General features: G+C 34.4%; 1 pseudogene; it reads left to right on the top strand.

Moving 5' to 3' along the window:
• Positions 1 to 14,533: 14,533 nt before the first annotated feature.
• Positions 14,534 to 15,603, top strand: LOC123925666 (annotated as a pseudogene).
• Positions 15,604 to 16,850: the final 1,247 nt, after the last annotated feature.

Genomic DNA, 16,850 nt, shown 5'->3' on the forward strand with positions numbered 1-16,850 from the left:
AGAGTCAATTATCATATCACAAGTTTCACTTACTTGTGGAGCATAAGGAATAACATGGAGGACATTGGAAGAAGGAGAGGAAAAGTGAGTTGGGGGAAATCAGAGGGGAAGACAAACCATGAGATTGTGAACACTGAGAAACTAACTGAGGGTTTTGGAGGGGAGGGAGGTGGGGGGTTGGGTGAGCCTGATGATGGGTATTAAGGAGGGCATATATTGCATGGAGCAATGGGTGTGGAGCATAAACAATGACTCTTGGAACACTGAAAAAAATTTTAAAAATTTCATATGTATGGTATTGATTTCTTTTCTATGCTGATTACTCTCCCTGGACACATTCTAATTTGTCAGTGTCACTATTTAAAATCATGATGTTCAGAACTAAACTCAACAATAAGTGGTATAGAATGATAGAAAAAAATACAGTTTTGTATTTTTATCTTCCTTACATGAGATACATACAGTACCTTCATTTCAGGCAACCTAATTATATCAGAGTCCAGAATTGTAATATCATGTTGTTTACACAAATTATATTTTCAGATAGCTACAACTTGATATATTTTTATATGATTGAATTTAATAAAGTAATGGTTTTATTTAATAAATACAGGGCTTATTATTTTTTCCCATTAACTTTATACTTAGATGGTTCAATCCACTATTCCCATCTGCCCAGCTCCTTGTGGATTCTACTTACCATCCAAGTTATTAGCAAACTGTCTCATCTCTCTTACCCAAAGACTTGACAAAGTGAAATAGCAGTTTGAAGATTTGGACATGGATAGAGTACAACCTTAATGAAATCTTCCTTTCTCACTAGTTTTTTAAACCCGAGTCTTTGAGATTTAACTTCTTTATGTATACAATGGGGTCACTTGAGTCACTGAATTCTCATAAAGATTAAAATTAATTAAACATGTAAAGTATTTAGCATAATTTCTGACTTGATGACAAAGTGCTATCATTATCATGACCACTGTTTTAATCTAAGTAACTAGTAAAAGTAAACATAAATTCATATCATAGCCTTGCAGTCCATCAGTCCATTTGTCCAAGGACCAAGTTAAGTTTTTGCACCTAAGTTCACTTTATTAATCACTCATAAATATGCATACTACCCAATTATGCTATTAAAATTTAATGCCATTTTACATGAAGCTCTTCCAACTAAAGTCAAACTGCTTAGTGATGAATATATCCAATAATCATTTCCTCAAAATTCATACAACTATTTAAGTACTTCTAATTTTGTCCATGGATCTCATTTTTATTCCACAAATTTTTGAAACATTTGAATAGCTCTTTTGGAGTGTTGGATCCCGAACTACAGTCACATTGGGAAAATCTAACAAATTCATCTCCTTGAGAAAAAAATGGACCCAAACTGAAATTTAGTACAGTCTAAGTTTTTACAAATTTTGTACAATTTCCAATTAAAGGAAATAAGTCTCATGCTTCCTAACCTCTTTGGATATAAAGGAAGATACTTTATTTTTTCTAAGATTAAGGAGTTAGATGTAACAATCAATCATCAGATATGAGAACCCAACATATGTTAGATCTGTGACAAGCACAGGAGATGCCTAAGCTTTTTATGATGTGGATCTGCTAGTATACTATTTTCTCATCTTTCAGTAATAGGACATGGCTTTTAATTATTTTTTATGAAGACTTTATGTTTTTGAAACAGTTTTAGGTTTACAACAAAACTGAGAGGAAGGTACAGAGATTTCCCATAACTCACTCACCCTATATTCTTACTGTTCTATGTTGCTCTGTTCTATGTTGCATAGATTTGGTCATATGTACCATTATATGTATCCATAATTATAATACAGAGTACTTTCACTTCCCTAAAATTCACTTTGCTCTACTTATTTTTCCCTCCTTGCCACTTCAATCCTTAGCAAACACTGATCTTTTTACCATCTCCATAGTTTTTTCTTTTCCAGAATTTCATATGCTTGGAACAATACAACACTGGCTTCTTTCAATTAGTAGTATGCATTTAAGGTCCTTCCATATCTTTTCAGACTGGCTTCTTTCAATTAGTAGTATGCATTTAAGGTCCTTCCATATCTTTTCAGGGCTTGATAGATCATTTATTTATTTATTTATTTAAAGATTTTATTTATTTGACAGAGAGGGATCACAAGCAGGCAGAGAGGTAGGCAGAGAGAGTGAGAGGGAAGCAGGCTCCCTGCAGAGCAGAGAGCCCGGTGAGGGACTCGATCCCAGGACCCTGAGATCATGACCTAAGCCGAAGGCAGCGGCTCAAACCACTGAGCCACCCAGGCGCCCAGATCATTTCTTTATAATGCTGAATAACAATCCATTGTCTAAATGTACTGCATTTTATTTATTTAATCATCTAATTAGGGAAATATTGGTTAAGTCAATTCAGGCAGGTATGAATAAATCTGCCATAAACACTTGGTGCAGGTTTTGTGTGTTCACCATCTTTGAGAAAATAACAAAAGAGGTGACTGATGGATCATAAGTGAGATTAAATTTGGTTTTGTAAGAAACTTTCAAACTGTCTTGCAAAGTGGCCATACCATTCTGCAGTTCGCCAGCAATAAATGAGAGTTTCCATTGTCCCACATCCTTGCCAGCATTTGGAGTTGTCAGTGTTTCAATTTTGACTTTTTAAACTCGTGTGTAGTGGCATCTGAGTGCTGTTTTAATTTGCATTTCCCTGATAACATATGACATGGAGCATCTTTTCATAAGCTTGTTTACTGTCTGTGTATCATTAACTTTGGAGAGCTGTCAAAGTCTTTGACACATTTTTTTTTTTAAAGATTTTTTATTTATTTGACAGAGAGAGATCACAAGTAGGCAGAGAGGCAGGCAGAGAGAGGGGAAGGAAGCAGGCTCCCTGCTGAGCAGAGAGCCTGATGCGGGGCTGGATCCCAGGACCCTGAGATCATGACCTGAGCCGAAGGCAGCGGCTTAACCACTGAGCCACTCAGGCGCCCTCTTTGACACATTTTTAATCACATTGTTTATATTGTTGAGTTTTAAGAGCTCTTTGTATATTTTAGTTAACAGTTCTTAATCAGTTGTGGCTTTGGCAAATATTTTCCTCTAGTCTGCAGCTGTCTTCTCATTCTCTTGATAGTGTCTTTCAAAGAGCAAAAGTTCTTTTACATTTTACTGAAGTCCAGCTTATCAATTATTTCTTTTAAAGATTATACCTTTGGTGTTGTATTTAAAAACTTATCACCATACAAAGTTCATTAAGGTTTTTCCTGTGCTGTCTTCAGGGAGTTTTATAGTTTTTCATCCTAAATTTAGGTTTCTAATCTACTTTAAGTTAATTTTAGGGAAAGATAAAAGACCGTGTGCAAATTTTTTTATTTCTATTTTTTAAAATGTGGATGTCCAGTTGTTCAGCCACTATTTGTTGAAGAAATCATTTTCATTATGTTACTTTTCTCCTTTGTCAAAGACCAGCTGGCTGTATTTATGAGGGTCTATTTCTATGTTCTCCATTCTGTTCCACTGATTTACTTGTCTCTTATTTTATCACTATCACACTGTCTTACTATATCTTTATAGTAAATCCTGGAGTTAGGTAATCCTCCAACTATACTTTTCTTATTCAATTCTGTGTTGGCTATTCTGTGTCTCTGGCGTGTCTATGACGCCAATTTGTCAATATCCACAAAATGATTTTCTGGGACTTGGATTATGGTTGCTTTGACTCTATGGATAAAGTTAGGAAGAACTGACATTTGACAATATTTCTATACATGTATATGGAATTTCTCTTCATTTATTTAGGGTATTTGTTTGTTTGTTTTTTAGAGGATGAGAGTATGTACAAGTTGGGGTGGGGGTGGGGCAGAGGGAGAGAGAATCTTTTTTTTTCAATTTTTTTTCAGTGTTCCAAAATTCATTGTTTATGCACCACACCCAGTGCTCCTTGCAATACGTGCCCTCCTTAATACCTACTACCAGACTCACCCAACTCCCCATCTCCTTTATCTCCAAACCACTCAGTTTGTTTCTCAGAGTCCACAGTCGGAGAGAGAGAATCTTAACTAAGTTCCATGCCCAAAGCAGAGCCTGGGTTGGGGCTCAATCTCACAACCCTGAGATTATAAACCAAGCCCAAATCAAGAGTCAGACACTTAAGTGACTGAGCCAACCAGGTGCTCCCATTTATTTAGTTTTTAATTCCATTTTCAGAGTTTTGTATTTTTCCCCATGTAGATCTTGAATATATTTTGTTAGATTTATGCGTTAAGTATTTCACCTTTTTGGTTGCTAATATATAGGGTATTGTGTTTCTAATCTTAAATTCCATTGTTCATTGTATGTATATAGAAATGTTGACTTCTGTATATTAACCTTACTTCCTACAACCTGCTGTACTGCTTTTTAGTGTCCCAAGTTTTATGCAGATTCCTTCTTATTTTCTGCATAGATGATCATGACATTTGTAAACACAGTTTTAGTCCTTCCTTCCTAATCTGTATCTCTTACTCATTTTTCCTTGCTTATTTTGTTAGCAAGGACCTCCAGTATACCATTAAAAAGGAGTAATGAAAGGAGACATTTGTACCTCAGTCTAGTGTTGAACCTGAGAATCTGCCTCTCTGATCAATCCCTCAGCCTACAATGACCTTTTCTAGTCCAGTTCTTGTGTTGGACCTGAGGATCTGCCTCTCTTTGCTCAATCCCTCAGCCTACAACAACATTTGTACCTCAATCTAGATTCTAGTAGGAAAGCTTTGAGTTTATCACCATCAAGGTAATAGCTGAGGGTTTTTGTAGATGTTTTTAATCAAGTTGATGAATATTCCTTCTATTTTTAGTTTATTAAGACATTTTATCATTAATGAGCATAGGATTTTATCACATGCTTTTTCTGCACTTATTGATATAATCACATTGTTTTTGTTTTTTTCTGTTTCAGCCTGTGGATATAATGGATTATATTTACTGATTTTAAAAAAAATTGCTCAGCAATTAGACTTTTTTTCTTTCCAAGTTGTTTAAATTCCAGTTAGTTAACATACAGTTTAATATTAGTTTCAGGTGTAGAATTCAGGGATTCACACTTACATACAACACCCAGTGCTCATCTCAACAAATGTCCTCCTTAATATACCCATCACCTACTTAACCCAACCCCCTGCCTACCTCCCCTCCAGTAACCATCAGACTGTTAAGCATATGTTTCTTGGTTTGCCTCTCTTTCCTCCCACCATGTACATTTGTTTTGTTTGTTAAATTCCACATATGGGTGAAATCTGAATGCTGAACAAGGCTTCCATAGCTGGGGTAAATCCCACTTGGTTGTATAATTCTTTTTATACATTATTGGATTTGAGTTACTAATATTTTATTGAAAATGTTGTTTCTATGTTCACAAGAGATATCACTTTGCAGTTTTCTGGTAATAATTCTGTCTGGATTTGGTATTAAGTTAATGCTGACCTCATAAAATGGATCACATAGTATTTCCTCTGCTTCTTTCTTATGGAAGATACTGTATTCATTTAATTTCTTCCTTCAGTGGGTAGAATTTGCCAGTGAACCAGTTTGGGCCCAGTGCATTCTATTTTTGAAAAGTTATTAATCATTGATTCAATTTCCTTAACAGACACAGACCTATTCATATGGTTTATTGATTCTTAAGAGTTTTGGCAGACTATGTCATTTAAAGATTGGCTCATCTCCTTGTATTTAGAAAGAATAAATTCTGCAGTTTCTGGGTCCATTGTTCTATATACAAATATTAGGTGGATTAAAAAATTTTATTTATTTATATGAGATATAGAGAGAAAGAGAGAGAGATAGAGAGAGCATGAGTGGGAGAGGCACAGGGAGAGGGAGAGAAAATCTCAAGCACACTCCATGCTGAGCATGGAGCCGAGTATGGGGCTTGATCTCAGGACCATGAAACAGGACCATGAGATCATGACCTGAGCAGAAACCAAGAGCTAGAGGATCAACTGACTTTGCCACCCAGGTGTCCGAAATATTAGGTTGATTTTTAAAATGTGTTTAAGTCTTCTATAACTCTTATTTAACCTTAGCCAATCTGTCCCATCAATTGCTAAGAAGAGTATGTTAAGTGAAATGCCTGGTGTTTCTGTCTTTTGCTTTCTACATTTTGAGGGTAAACTGTTAAGTGAATGATCTCTTGGAACATTTATGTAATCATGGTAATTGTATCTTTTTATCAGGAATGGGCAATTCTTTAAACTAGTAATTATGTTTGCCTTACATTGTATTTTGTCTTGTTATCAATACAGCTGTATCAGCTTTTCTGGTTTGAATTTGCTTAGTAGTATATTTTCATCTTCTACTATCAATCAATTGGTACTTTATTGTCTAGTTTTATTTCTATAAACAGTATGGTTTGCACTATGTTCATAATCCATGATGACAACTTCTTTTTCTGAAGAATTTAATCAATTTTAGTTATAGAAATAAAATGTTAAGTGGCCTTGTTTTTCACTTTACATTCCATCTATTTTATGGTTTTGTTTTGTTTTGTTTTAGATTTTAGCTTCCATTTGAATTTATTTATTTTTTCTGTTTATATCCTCTACTAGTTTGTAAGTTAAACTTTTTGTCCTGTATTATGGGCCCTGGCTATTATAAAATACACATTTGATCAATCAGTCTGTAAGTTTAATCAATATATTTTACCTTGTTCTGGAAAATTTAAAGATTTTAGAATATTTTAACTTGCTTCTTCCCCATCAGCAACTGTATGCTAATTTGTATTTTGATTTTTTTCCTTTTTCATATAAATTCCACAAACCACTAATGTAGTTTTATCCAATTAATACACATTTAGTGTTCCCAATATATATTTAACATGCTGGGTGATTTTTTTTATTCCTCTTACTCAAGTCCCCCCATTAGAACACCATTCAAAATTTTCTTTAGAGAATATCTGCAGGTGGTCTGCCACAGTTATTTATGTCAGAAAATGTCTTTATATCACGTTCATTTTGAAAGGCGCCTTCGCTGGTTATAATGATCTAGTCTGACAGTTATTGCTCTCTCAGCACATGGGCACTGTTATATTTCTGTCTTCTCACATCCATTGTGACAGAAGAGAAGTTATCTGTCAAACTGTTACCCCTTCTAAGGTAAACCTTTAGTTCTGGCAGCTTGTAAAATCCATGTCTTATTTTTAGTGTTCTTCATTATTGCCATAATGTAAATTTCATCTTATTTATCCTGCTTGTTAATTCTTGTGAGCCTCTGGGCTTCTTGGATCTTTCATAAATCCTTTCATTAGTTTCTCTCATCAGTTCTATGTAGTCTCAGAGTTTTACCCATTTAAATGTTTTCTTTGATATACAATCCCATTCCTTTGGAAATGTAATCAGTGAAAATAATCACTGTAGGTTGGTAGTCCACAACATTAGTGAAAATTCAAACCTTCACCACTTTCTATTTAACACTATTACTATTTGATTGTATTTTAGAGAAAACTATTAGACTCTAAGGAACTTGAGAAAAGAGACAACTTAGCTTTTGTCTTTGCCTGTGTTTCTTATAGTACCTACCATGATACAAAGATAATATTTGGCAATTACTTGTAACAATTCATCCCTCATTTTTTTTCCTAAATATAAATGAAACTGGAAACCAGTAGTAAAACAGATCAATTAGCTATATTAGTGAATCATATGTTGTTGAAATAGGGCTTTGAAGCATTGTGATGTATTTTTCCTCTTAAGAAAATTTCCCTGTTGATAATTATTGTAAAATATTACCATCTAGAACTATTATAATAAATATTTGAAGGCCATGGACCGAGGCATAAATGAACAAGGTGAGACAGTCACTGGATATAAACCTTTCTTTATAACCTACAATGTGTCTTAACTACTGTGGACATTTCAAGTAAATGAAATTGCAGAATTAGGAAAAGGTGGAAAAAAATCCTCAGAGGTGAGAAAAATGGCAGGGGAGTGTTAAGTGGGGTGAATTTAGGAACTCTCAGAACATATTGTCCTTGATATAATACCCTACCCATTCTTTATTGGATTTCTAAAAAAAGGTTTAAAAAATGGAGACAATTAAGCAACTTTAATTCTATTCCTGTTTTTTTTCCTTGCGTTCTGCATTAATTTATTTTTAAGATGAACTATGAACAGATTTTTTCCTTTAGTTACTTATTTTTGTTTCAAGTTTTCCCTTAAATTCCAGTTAGTTAACATGTAGTGTAATATTAGTAGAATTTACATATAACACCCAGTGCCCATCGCAACAAGAGCACTCCTTAATACACATTCCCCATTTAACCCATCCCCTTCCCACCTCCAGCAACCCTTAGTTCATTCTCTATAGATAAGAGTGTTTTATGGTTTGCCCCCCCCCCACACACCATGTTCATCTGTTTTTTTTCTTAAATTCCACATATGAGTGAAATCATATGGTACTTTTCTTTCTCTGAGTTATTTCCCGTAACATAATACTCTCTGGCTCCATCCATGTGGTTGTAAATGGCAAGATTTCATTCTTTTTATGGGTAAGTAATATTCCCTTGTATATATACACCACTTTTTCTTTATCCATTCATCAGTTCATGGACATTTGGGCTCTTTCCATAATTTGACTATTGTTGATAAAGCTGCTATAAACACCAAGGTGCATGTCAGTTTGAATCAGTATTTTTGTATATTTTAGGTAAATACCTAGTGATGCAATTCCTTGATCATAGGGTAGCTCTATTTTTAACTTTTCGAGGAACCTCCATACTGTTTGCCACAGTGGCTGCACCAGGTTGCATTCCCACCAACATCCTCACCACCACATGTTGTTTCTTGTGTTGTTGATTTTATTTAGCCTTCTGACAGGTGTGACATGATAGCTCATTGTAGTTTTGATTTGCATTTCCCTGATGATGATGTTGAGTATCTTTTCATGTGTCTGTTGGCTATCTGTATGTCTTCTTTGGAGAAAGATCTATTCATATCATCTATCCATTTTTAATTAGATTATTCATTTTCAGGGTATTGAGTTTTACAAGTTCTTCAAATATTTTGGATATTAACTCTTCAACAGATATGTCATTTCCAAATATCTTCTCTCATTCTATAGGTTGTCTTAGTTTTGTTGATTGTTTCCTTCCCTGTGCAGAAGTTTTTATCTTGATGAAGTCCCAATAGTTTATTTTTTGCTTTTGTTTCACTTGCCCTAGGAGATATATCTAGAAAGAAGATGGTATGGCTGATGTCAAAGAGGTTACTGTCTATGTTCTCCTCCAGGATTTTGATGGTTTCCTATCTCACATTTAGGTCTCTCATCCATTTTGAATTTATTTTTGTGTATGGTGTTAAGAAAGTGGTCCAGTTTCATCCCTTTCCATTTTAATGTCCAGTTTTTCCAATAGCATTTGTTGAAGAGACTGTCTTTTTCCTATTGGATATTCTTTCCTGTTTTATCAAAGATTAATTGACCGTATAGTTGTGGGTCGATTTCTGGGTTTTCTATTTTGTTATATTAGACCAGACACCTGCATGTTGAATGTGAAGAGGTGGTGAAATAGTTATCATGCAGGTGGATGTCAAATGAGAGCCAGAGTAGCAATACTTATTTAGGACAAACTAGACTTTAAAACAGAGACTATTAAAAAAAGACAAAGATGGGCATTCTATAATCATAAAAGGGACAGTTGAACAAATAGATAAAACCATCATAAATATTTATGCATCTAATAATTTGTTTTTTAAATAGACTAATCTGCATACACCTATGTGACATGTGAATAATTGGGAGGATTATTTAACCTAGGCCCAAACTTGAAATGGAGGGTTCTCATATAACAAAGTACATACTTGTTTCTCTTTCTCCAACACACACACACATACACACACACATACACATACAACATGTGAAAAATCATGTTCATCTTAATTTGACAGTGAATTTGCAGTGGAAAATTCGTATTGGAGCCAGCCTGTTATGTGAACATCCATGACTGTATAGTAATCCAGGCAGGCATGCCATCTCTTGGGTACTGTTAGGTAAGTCTATCTTCTTCCACCTCTTCAACCCTGAAATACATGAAACTGCAAACTCTCTAATGACACTGATTCCTCACTTGAAAATCAGGAATACAATATTTTATCCTTTTGGGGAAGAGGGTGGAACAAATAAGTGACTGGTATTTATGATAAACTAACCCAGGGCTATGTTATTGTTTCACTTTTTTTCTAAGTAAGTGAGTTATTAAGTGTAAGTTAATAAACTGAAAAGAACAACAATGAAAATGTCTGTACATGGGGTCCACAATTTGGGAATTATTGATTCAGACTGAATTCTGTAAATTCATATTTCCCATGCTACCTATTCTTCCTTCTTTTTCCTCTCCTTTTTCCTACCTTCTTCTTTCTCTGTCTCCATCTCTCTCATTAACAAGTTGTCATTAGATAAATACCAAAGGCAAACCTAAGTGAAGCAGAAACTCTATTTTTGTTTTTCCTGATAGTCTGTGCCCATAGAGCCAATCTTTACATTCTATATGACCTATAGTTTTTAATTCAATCAGATTATTTTTATAACACCAATGAAGCTTTGTTAATGGTTTAAAAAAAAAAAAGGAAGGTAGGGATTTTTTTTTGTAATAGAGTTTTCCATCAAAGTTCTTCAAATCCCTATGTCCCAAAGGAAAATATTTTTAAATCTTTTAATGTGTACTTTTTATTTATTATAGTTTGATCATACTCCTTCACTTGCAATTTTTGTATAATAAGGTATTATATAAATTGACAATATGCTTTCTTTAACATTTCTCTATATCAGAGTATTTATAAATGTATTAAAATAAAAATGTTATTCAACTATGGCATTTGCAAAGATATACTGAATTAATCAATATTCCAGTTTTCTCAGACTTTCTGTGTGCATTGGTTATAAACAAGGAGTGTAACAATTCTCAGCCTTGGCTTCATGTTAGAATAACTGGGGAAGTTTTTAAAAACTGCAACTCCTTGGTTGTTTCCTAAAATAATTAGTCAAAATCTCTGGGGATGTGACTCAGACTACAGTAGATTTTGTAAGCTCTCTAGGTGATTTCATTGTGTAATTCAGGTGCATGAGCACTGCACACCAAAAGACTAATGGTTGAAGTTAATAGACCTTGGGTAAAACTTGGTGAAGCAATATTGTAACTCTTCTTAAGAACTTAGATTGTGAGAGTCTAAGAAATGAAAAATCACTTTACATACATGATTTTTTTTTTCAGTAAAACTGAAGCCCCCAATCAAGCTTTAAGCTAGTTATTCATCATCCAAATTATTTAATGTCCTATGTGATATGTGTTATGTCTTTGGCAGAAATTCAAATATTGAGTGTTTTGCTGTTATAGAAGTTGTATTCTCTTATTTTTAATTTCGTAAGCAAGGCATTTCTGTTGCTTCAAAAAATCAAACTGATGTTAGAGTTTGTCTACTTTTAGTATAACATAATATTCATCTAGGTATACATCATTAAAGAGGTATCTTAAGCAAAATCTAACATTTTTACATTTAATACTTTTTCATAATGTGTACTTTTAAAATGTGCTAACTAAATGCATAAAAAGTTTTTGAATATTGGGTTTTTAATTGTAGAGAATTATATATCTAATATATTATAGATAATTTATGTATTATAATAATAACTTATAATAATATTACATATGAGTTATATATACATATAAATCATACATACATACACATAGGTCTATCAATGTACATATTTTTGATGCCTAGTATATTAGATAATTTTAAAAAACTTTTAAACATAGGAATGTGTTAAATTATCATATCTGTGAGAGAGATAGAAGAAAAACTGTAAGATTGAGGAGGAAAAAATGCACTACATAAAGAAATTCAAGTTCTTTTATTTATTTTCAATAGTAAATGTGAGTTTCAAATGTCTATGGAACTGAAATTCATTTAGTTATGTTTAATGTAATGACATCATAATTCAGTTGTGAAACATAATACATATAGTATTTCACAAATTATTTTGTTTGATGAAATAATTTAGGATTATTTGATCTACAGAATGTTTCCTAAGTTATTTAGTAATGTTTCAATCAAAAGTTCTAAGACTGTTGTTCCCCTTCACATCTTTAATTTTCACTAATTTTAATTTTTAGCACTTTGTCATACAAACTTTATTTCCCCCAATCTTATTAGAACTTCTATCAGAATTGTACTAACCTTAAACCTCGCTTAAAATACTAGATATACTTTTGTTACTAATGCATTCTTCCCAGTAATACACTATTAACTTTTATTTGTTTATATTTTTGGACTTTTGTCCAAAAATATTACTTATGTAATTTTTTTTCTATTTGCTATGTACATTTTAATTTTTATTTCTAAGTAGTTTGACTTTACCATTTATTATATTGGAGAATTTTTTTCCTTGGTCTTCTCAGTTTATTTCCTAATATAAAAACTCTATGGCATTTTATATGTGCATTTTAAGAAATTTTTACACGTCGATCTTTTTATGATTCTAGTATTTTTGTGTTGATTCTGTTAGGGTTTCTAGTCTAAGAAAACCTATATGATAGGAAGAGGTTGATAATTCACATTTTTAAAAAATATATATATTTTATGCTTTAATTTTATTGCATCAGCTAGTGATTCTAAGCTAAGTAAATGATTATTGAAGCTGTATCTCGCTACTAACAGAAACAGCTCTGATTCCTTTTATATTTTTATCAAATACTTTGTAATTGAGAGTAAATGCACAGTTGTGTTAGAATCATTATGAGCAGTAAGGTTTGTTTTTTTTTTTTAATTAAGGTACTCTTATTTGTCCTCAGGCTGTAATATATTTTCTAAGAGTGTTCTGGGTCTTCATTTTTAGAGTCCTGCTTATTCTGAATGAATAGTTACCTGTCACATGCCTTACTAATACTCTGTTTAAAATCATGGGATCTAAACTGAAACTGAGTTTTTCTGAGCATATTCTTGCACAGTGTATTTTCTGATTTTTGTTTCAGCTAATAAAATGAGATGGCAAGAGTGCCTAGGTGGCTCAGTCAGTTAAGCATCTGCCTTCAGCTCAGATCCAGGGCCCTGGGATCTGTCTGGCATCAGGCTTCCTGCTCAGCGGGAGGTCTGCCTCTTCCTCTCCTTCTACTTCACTCCTCCCCGCCCTGGCCCCACTTGTGTTGTCTCTCAAATAAATAAATACAATCTTTAAAAAATGAGGTGGTAAATCAAGCTCCCCCCCCCCCCTTAAATTCTGAAGAAGTTCATATGCTCTGGTGCTATATATATATATATATTGCTATGTCACTTTCTTTCTTTTTTTTTTTTTTAGATTTTATTTATTTATTTGACAGACAGAGATCACAAGTAGGCAGAGAGGCAGGCAGAGAGAGAGAGAGAGAGGAGGAAGCAGGCTCCCCGCAGAGCAGAAAGCCAGATGTGGGGCTCGATCCCAGGACCCTGGGATCATGACCTGAGCCAAAGGCAGAGGCTTTAACCCACTGAGCCACCCAGGCACCCCTGCTATGTCACTTTCTCCAAACTTTGAAAGAAATAATATATAAAAACAGCATATGTTGATCCTCTTTAGGGAGCAAATAGTTTAATAGCTTTTCTAATGCCCATTCCTTCTGACATTGTACTTTTATTAATGTATACTAATCTTTCCAAAGGCAGTGTTTTTGGACATATTAGTAAACATTATTTTTTTCCATCTTATCTAATTCATTTCATTTTTGGTTAAAAATATAGTGCTTTCTATCTTTGGACTTACTTTGGATTTTTATAATGTATCTACATTTATATTTGGTAGATTTTTATATTTGCTCTACATATTTTTGTTAACTTGAAAAATTATGCTGTGGCTCTCCCCATGATTCAAGATTTGCTGCATTCTATCATCTTTTATTTTTTACTTAATTTCTAAATTAAATCAGAAACGGAAATAATAATGGGATTCATTTTGTGATGAAATTAGAAGCAGCTCTAAAAATCTGAGTATCTCTTCCTCTGGCAATGAAAGATGTCGTGGTTGTGTGATAGGAAGACCCACACATTTGAGTTGAACAGAAATTGTTAATAATCTTTTCTTTTTTGCCACATATATCTATAATACTGACTTGATATTTCATATTAGCCCTTCAACATCTTTATTTATGCTGCTTCTCTTTCACTTTTTTCCTTAATGTCAAAATAAGGAGCTAATGATGCTAATAACTGAAAGTTAAAATTTGAAGTTATTTTCCTATTGAAGTTCTTTCTTTAAGTTTTCATAGGAACTTTAAGGAAAATATTATTTATTATCTGCTATCTCATTTTAAATTCATGGCAATTCTACTGAGTTTTATGTTAATTTTCTCATTTTGTTTTCATAAGATTACTAAAAAAAAATAGCTGTTTATTCCTATTTTACAGAACAGTAATTAGGTGTGTAAGAAACAAGGAAGAAGTGCAGTTTAAATCCACAAGTGCCTAACTATAAAAGCCAAGTCTTCAATTTGATAGGCAGTGAGAGTACAGAATAGGGACCCCAGAAAGTCGAGAGCAGCCCCATGCCTGCTATCTCTAGTTTCTACACCCTGGACGAGCTATCTCTAGTTTCTACACCACAGGCGACCCCAGTGACCATCAAGCCAACCATGAGCAGCCAGGCTGTGACCCAACTGCAACCAGCAACAGATGGAGACACCAAATCTGGCACCACATTGAAGAGCAGTCCAGGGGATGGCACATGGGCAGTGACTGTAGGTAGGGACAAGATCATTGCAACTAAGGTTTTGGGGACAGTAAAATGATTTGGTGTAAGAAACAGATATGGTTTCATCAATAAATATGATACCAAGGAAGATGCATTTGTACACCAGGCTGTCATAAAGAATAACCCCAGAAGTGTAGGAGATGGGGAGACTGGAGTCTGATCTTGCTGAAGAAGAAAAGGGTGTGGAGACAGCAAATGTTACTGATCCTAGTGGAGTTCCTAATGTGGCAGACTGTCACTTTTATAGACCCAATCCATATCCACATTCCAGGGGTCCTCCATGCAACTGCCATCTGGATAACCAGAATAGTGAACATGGGGAAAAGAATATAGCATCAAAGAGTACTCTGGTACTCTTACCTCAGGTGATGGTTGTTGCTACCTTACTACCTGCAAGAGACCCCATGCGCGTTGACTATCGTATTCCAACCCTACTGTAAAGGGAGGGGTGATGGAGGGAACTGACAACCAGGGTGCAGGAGAACAAGGTACCAGTGAAATAGAATGTGTATGTTGGTTATAGACCTGGATTCTGCAGGGGTCCTCATAGCCAAAATAGCCTAGTAAGGACAGAAGTGAAGAAGATAAGGAAAATCAAGGCAATGAGACCCAATGTCAGCAGCCACTTCAAAGTACCACGGCGACTTCAATTACCTGCACAGACACTCAGAAAACCCTAAACCATAAGATGTCAAAGAGAACAAAGCAGTGCATTTACCAGCTATGTCCACACAGCTGTGTCCACTCCCAAAGCAAGATGTGGAATGTGGGTGGGAGGCTCAAATAAAGGCTGGCTTACCATTAACTTTGCTATCATCATCCAGCTTAGGGTTTAGTCATCCAACAAAAAGAAATGAATATTAAATTCTAGCAATAAGAACTGAACAACTGATGGGAACTATAAACCACGAGTGCTACTTTTTGCCCACTGACCAGATAACTAGGACTATCTGCATTATCTACGCAGCATGGTTGTTTTTCCATTATTCTACCTAAATATGTTTCTTTTTGGTAATGGCAAATATGTTTTTTTTTTTTTAAGACTTTTCTCTTTTGGGGCGCCTGGGTGGCTCAGTGGATTAAGCCGCTGCCTTCGGCTCAGGTCATGATCTCAGGGTCCTGGGATCGAGCCCCGCATCAGGCTCTCTGCTCCGCAGGGACCCTGCTTCCTCCTCTCTCTCTCTGCCTGCCTCTCTGCCTACTTGTGATCTCTCTGTGTCAAATAAATAAATAAAATCTTAAAAAAAAAAAAAGACTGTTCTCTTTTTTTTTTCCCCCTCAATACACCTTGTTTTTTAAAAAATGTTTCATATCTGGTCAAATTGAGATCTTTAACAACTTAATTTTTAATTTGTAATAAAAATTAACTTATTTTTTAAATTCAACAAACTTTAATAAAGGTCTTAAATAATTGTCAAAAAGCTAAGCCATTCATAGTAATAGCATCCAACAAGATAGACAAACATTTAAACTGAAGCAAACTCAAAAAAGAAAAGGAACAAATTTTCAAAGTTAGCAAAATTTTGAGCTTTTACCAGAGATAAAAAGTCAAGTAGAGGAATGATGAAGGACCACAATCAAGACTAAGCAATGTTTCTAAAATCACAAACCTTCAATTATAAGTAGGACTGATAAGGTCATTACTGAAGATGAGGGAAGTATTGATCAGTGACTCATAATAGTCCAACTTAGAATTTTATTTTATTTTATTTATTTTTTAAAAATATTTTATTTTATTTTTTTGACAGACAGAGATCACAAGTAGGCAGAGAAGCAGACAGGGGACGGCGGGGAAGCAGGCTCCCTGCCGAGCAGGGAGCCCAATGCAGGGCTCGATCCCAGGACCCTGGGATCATGACCTGAGCCAAAGGCAGAGGCTTTAACCCACTGAGCCACCCAGAAGCCCCTCAATTTAGAATTTTATAAGATAGAATTTTAGAAATTCTGTTGAAAAAATGTTAACTAATCTAAACAGAGAAGAGCTGCAGACATGACACAACTAGGAAACTGACTTGTCTTGGTGACCAAGAAAAGTTGCCAACATTTAGTAAGTTGAAGCACATATTCCAGGATATATGAAAATCCTGGCAATGATATCCAAATCCTCTGGC

Source organism: Meles meles, chromosome 15, assembly GCF_922984935.1.
Source record: "Meles meles chromosome 15, mMelMel3.1 paternal haplotype, whole genome shotgun sequence".
NCBI lineage: Eukaryota > Metazoa > Chordata > Mammalia > Carnivora > Mustelidae > Meles > Meles meles.